We start from the raw sequence: 6,249 nt of genomic DNA, 5'->3' as shown, positions 1-6,249 counted from the left end.
GCTCTCTCCCCCTGTCCCTTCTTCTCTGAAATCAATAAAAATATATTTTTAGCCGAAACCGGTTTGGCTCAGTGGATAGAGCGTCGGCCTGCGGACTGAAGGATCCCGGGTTCGATTCCGGTCAAGGGCATGTACCTTGGTTGCGGGCACATCCCCAGTGGGAGGTGTGCAGGAGGCAGCTGATCGATGTTTCTCTCTCATCGATGTTTCTAGCTCTCTATCCCTCTCCCTTCCTCTCTGTAAAATATCAATAAAATATATTTAAAAAAAATATATATATATATTTTTAAAAAAGTTTAAAGGACAAGTACCATATGATTTCACTCATATGTAGAATTTAATGAACAAACTGAACTACCAAGCAAAATAGAGACAGACTCATAGATAGAAAGCAGGCAGACAGCTGGGGGATGGGGGTGGGGGGGGGGAGTGAGTGGAGAGGGTGGAAAGGAATTGAGCAAAAAGGAAAAAAAAAAGAGAACTCAGGGACATGGACAACAGTGTGGTGATTGTGGGGTGGGGAGAAGGGTGGATGGAGGTGGAAGAGGGCATAGAGGGGATAAATGGTGATGGAAAAAATAAAATAAAATTTTAAAAAGAAAAAAGTAAAAATTAAAAAGTTTCAAGTACAGGGCATAAAGAAAGTATATTACTTTATTGTTAATTATTGGTATCAAAATGTTCCCTTCTAAATGTAGTTGTATAGTTGTGGCTGTATCTCACAAAATTTTCACCTGCTTTTTTTAAAAGCTTGAAGTCTATTTGAAATTTCCTCATACTTTTCTCCTTAAAACAAATATGATTTAGTTGAGTATATTTTAGTTTTCAGGCACATAAGATAGTTTAATCTCTCTCAGTCTCTTTTTTATAATAGTGCCACTTTATACTCAGCAAACATGTCTCTGTAAGGTAGGGTTTGTTGTGTTTTTTTTTTTTTTGTGGACATTTATTGAATGAATTTGTTATTTGAGGCTTGAAGTAACAAAATGTATTTTAATGAATAAAAATACCTTTATTGAAATTGCTGCAGTGGAACTGATTTTGGTGTTACAATCCTGAAACTCTCCACTCTATTCCCACTCTCCCTTTTATAGCCTTGATTTTAATATATCTTTGTTGTTGTTGTTAAGCCACACCTGATGATATTTTCCCATTGATTTTTAGAGGGAGAGTGGAAGGAAAGGGGAGAGACAGAGAGAAAGAAACATCGATGTGAGAGGGACACATCACTTGGTTGCCTCCTGCACATGCGACATAGGACTGGGGATTGAGCCTGCAGGCAGGGTACATGCCCTTGATCAGAATCGAACCTGGGACCCTTGAGTCTGTGGGCCAACACTCTATCCACTGAACCAAACTGGCTAAGGACTTAATATCTCTATTTCTGATAAGCTGAGGTTTCTTAGTACTGTGTCCATATGATCTATCTATATAAAATCCTAATATGCAAATAGACTGAACAGTGGAACAACCGAGCAACCAAATAACCGGTCACTATGACGTGTGCTGAAGAACATGGCAGGCATTGGCAGCAGGCAGCAGAGCGAGGAACATGGCGGGTGTCAGCCGCAGCGGGATGGTGGAGCAGGTGAGCAGGGGCACCAGACCAAGGTGGGACGCTGCTCGCTGTCATCAGGGCAAGCCTCTGGTGGTTACTGAAAATTCTTTGCTCCCGCGCGCTATGGTCCCGCCTGGCACTCGCACTAGCTGCCAGCACTGGAGCCGCTGCTCATACCCGCTGCCAGTGCCCGGCACCAGCCCTGATTGCTCGGTACCGTCAGCAGGTGTGAGTGGTGGCTGCCGGCCCCGATCACCCCTGAGGGCTTCTCCACATCCCCCTGCTCCTGAGGGGTGATCGGGGCCAGCAGCTGCCTCACTCACAGCTGTAGACGGCACTGGCCCTGCTCGTACCCGCTGTCGCCACTGGCCCCACTCCCACCTGCTGCTGGTGCCGGCCCCAATGGCTCAACACTGTCAGTGGATGCGAGCAGGGCCAGCACCATCAGCATGCGGGAGCAGTGTTGGCGGGAGAGGGGCGGCTGGCAGACAGGGGACTGGGGGCTGCAGCTGGAGGGGCTGGGCAGGGGCACAGAGGATGGACTGAGACCTGCCCCTGTGCCCACCACAGCCTCGCGGCCCACTGTTCCTTTCAAGGTGCATGAATTCGTGCACTGGGCCCCTGGTATTACATAATAGACTGACTTTTTGTGTATTGTTTAGTGTCAATTTAGACTCCCCAAGTAGTGTAAGAGTACTGATTTCCTTGTTCCCTGGTGAGCAGTACTGGATAATGTAATAATTTTTGGCCATTCAATGTGAATTGTTCTTGTCCTTATTTTATATTGTTGAAGCAATGTGGTTTTTTCCTAAAATTAATATTTAAAACATATTTATATCCTATATAATAAAAGGCTAATATGCAAATTGTCCCCTTGACCTGGATTTTGACCAGGGTTGGAGCCAGCTGGCCAACCGTCTGCGGCCCCTCCCTCTGGCCATCCCCATCCCCAGTTGCCCCCCCTAATCCCGATTGGGGTTGGGTCCGGCCTGCCAACCACCCACAGCCCTGCCCCCGGCCAGCCACGGCCCCTCCCCTCAGCCGGCCCTGCCCCCAATTTTCCCCCCAAGGCTTCTTGTATTTAAGATGGTATCATCCCTTGCTATAATTTCCCCCCCAATTTGGTATTTGCTTTTCATTTCAACTTACTCTTTTTACCTTTCCTCTTTTCTTCCCCATTTTCAGGAACAAATATCCTCTTTTCCCTCTTATTTTAATGTAGAGCAGTTTAGTCTTTTATTGCAGAGAAAAGATGACCATTGGGCAGAGATAATGTTGTGCGGAGGCAGAATTCAGTTGGAGGTCGAAGTATGTGAGCTCCAATCTTCGCCAGTTTCATAAGTTAATGAATATCACGTCTGTCATGACAGCTTCCAAATAATAGATAACTCTGAAATATAATCATCCTTATGATATAATCGTGACACCAAATTTAAGTGTGTCAAGAAAATATAACCTTCTGATTCTGACAGTTTTATTTCAAGTGGCTTCATAATGCACATTATCAAGCATGAGGGAAAATGTGTCTTCTGTATACAGTGAAGAAATAACACTTAACTTAGCCAAGGTCAGGGCTTCAGTTAGCTTATTAATACATCTGTGAGCTGCTCGTATTTTTATGTTGTGATAGTAAAAAATAATTGCAGGATTTTTTATAAAACATGTCTTAGTTCCTACCAAGAGTTTCTGAGCACATTGTTTTCTACTAAAATCCAATTTGGTCCACAGTTTTGACTAATAAAAGCTAAATCTTTACTTTTTTGGAAAAAAAAAAGATGTCTATTTTTGAGGAGATTTATATAGAATAGAGGTCTAGGAAATATGTAAGCCTCAACACAGGCTTCCTCACATTCCCCAAACTGACTTAAGATGACCCCAGAATAGAACAAGTTTTCAATGGGCCCTGGAAATAGGGAAATAAACATCCACATGCCACAATTCTAGAGATTATTTACTAAATGCAATACTGGAGGAGCTATGTTGAAAGAAGACATTAGAACTGGCCTTGTAATACTGTTTTTTTAAAAGTCACCAGAATCACAGTAAATGAATATAGGAAATTCTGGGAGAACCCCACTGATAGCAATTAATTTAGAGAGGTGGGGGCTAGAGTTGAGGGGCTGTGGGACAGACAGCATGCTGTGGTAGGAATCGATAATTGGCATTGCACAAGCTGCAGAGTTGGTTGTGGTGGCCCTTTCTAGCTTCTCCCAAAGATAAGACCCTACTCTTACATGTCCTGGACCTTCTACTAGTAAGCAGTGTTGGGACTAGATATGGCAGTGCCCCTTATCCATGGTTTGCTTTCTGCAGTTTCAGTCACCCATGGTCAACCATGGTGTGCAAATATTAAAGGGAAAATTCCAGAAATAATTCATAAGTTTAAAATTGTTCGCCATTCTGAACAGTATGATGAAATCTTGCGAGTCCTGCTCCGCCACACATCCCACTGGGGCCTGGTGTATCCACACTGGTGCTCCCCTACCATTAGTCACTTAGTGGCCACCATCTGGGTCATCAGATCAACTGTCTTGGTATCACAGTGCTGGTGTTCAAGTGACCCTTATTTTACTCAGTAATGACCCCAAAGCGCAAGAGTAGTGATGCAATTCAGATATGCCAAAGAGAAGTTGTAAAGTGCTTCCTTTTAAGGAAAGAAAAGAAACCCTATGCTGAGGTTGTAAGATCTATGTTAAGAGCAAATCTTATATCCCTGCAATGGAGAAGGAGGAGAAAGAAATCTGTACTAGTTTTACCATCATACTGTTCCTGGTGAGATGAGGAGAACTTGGTTATTTTCTTCTTGAAGGAAAGATTACAATCAAGAGACAAAATGCAGCAAAGCAAGGAAGAATTTATTGGCCGAAGCAAAAACATAGGACAGTGAAACAAGGAAGCTTAGCATAAAAGTTAGAGAAAAGGGGGCCTTGGAGACAGGTTCAGGGGGTCAGCCAGGAACAAGCTGCTGCTGCCCATTGCTCCCCTGGTTGAAAGTCTTGTCAGGTCCCTTAGAGCTTAGGAGATACTTGACTGTGGACGTGCTCTCAGAGGAAGAGTGCACACTGAGTCCTTCATCCTGAGAGTATTTATTTATCTTTCAGGTGGAACTTTTAGGAGAGCTCTCAGAGGGGGCAGGGGGTCTCTATAGAATATTCATTAGCTTTCCAGGTGTGCTTTTTCAGGGTAATGGTCTCCACTGATTGATCAGCCCAACACAGGGGGTCATTAGTCAATACAGCTGGTCACTTGTCTGGTTTTGCTGCTTTTCTGGGCCTGGAGATGAAATACAACTGAGGTCTAGATGTTATCTCTAGGGAGGAAAAGTCAGGGGGGCGGGGGGTCTAAATCAGTGATATGAAAGGTCAGGGATCCAAAGTACATGATATACTAGGGGAGAAAAGGCTACCCTGGGGGCAAAGTCCTTGTTTTTCCAGTTTTGCTGTTGCTAGGTGCCCGGGGCTTTCTGCTCTGGTGACCTTCTGTATCTGGCCCATTGTCCTTGCTCTGCTCATGTCTGTCTATTACAACACCTCAAACTGCACCTCAAACCACAGTGCCTGGTAAGTGCTTAGTTAATATGGAAAAGGCATTATATCTTAGATGGAAGACGAACAGAAGATAGGTTTTGACTAACAGCCATATTTGCTCCAGAAAGCATTGAGCCTATATGAAGACTTCAGCAAGGGGTGCCCTGACACAAGGGACACCAAGTTGTTCACTGCAAGTGAGCTATGGTCACACAGATTCAGGACTGCATTTGGCATTTTATTTTTTTAAAGAAGTTTTTATTTTACCTTCGTTTATTCCTTTGATGCTTGATGCACTTCCGTTTAAAAAAAATTGATTTTAGAGGGAGAGAGGAAGGGAGAGATGATAGATGGTAGGTAGGTAGATAGATGGATGGAAACACTGATTTTGTTGTTCTACTTATTTATGCATTCGTTGGTTGCTTCTTAAATTTGCCGTTACTGGGCATTGACACGCAACCTGGGAGTATTGGGATGCTGTTCTATCCAACTGAGCTATCTGGCCATGTCTGATTTGGCATTTTATCATCTTACATCATCACAACAGGAAGAAGGGTGAGTACAGTACAATAAGATATTTTAAGTGAGAGAGACTACATTCATATAATTTTTATTACAGTATGTTGTTATAATTGTTCTATGTTATTAATCTCTTATGTGTCCAATTTATAAACTACACTTTATCATAGGTAAGTATATATAGGAGAGCGCAGTGTATATATAGGGTTCTGTACTCTCTCTGGTTTCAGACATCCACTGGGGATCTTGGAACACATCCCCTGCAGATGAGGGGAAACTACTGTACAGAGGAATTTGCTAGCAGCAAATTTCAAAAGGCAGCCCACTGTTTCAAAGGGAGCAAGTAAAGACTATGTATTCTTATGACAGACTTAATGGATCTATAGTGTCATCCTATCATAATTGACTTTACTTGTTTGGGAAATGAGGGGCAAGTTGTTTCTCTCTTTTTTTATATCTGTTTCTTAATAAAAACTCCAGTACAGACTTCAAAGAGGTTATTGAATTAGTGATTTTTTTCCCAAAGGAAAAGAAGTTTAATATAAAGATTCAAGATTCACAGCATGATAAATGATGAAAATCAAATATCCTTCTCTTAATAAGAGTTCAACTTTTATATTTTTTTCCTACTTAATTTATCCTGCC

This window comes from Plecotus auritus, assembly GCF_963455305.1.
Source record: "Plecotus auritus genome assembly, chromosome: 9".
NCBI classification, from domain to species: Eukaryota; Metazoa; Chordata; class Mammalia; order Chiroptera; family Vespertilionidae; genus Plecotus; species Plecotus auritus.
This window is presented reverse-complemented; position numbering follows the sequence as displayed.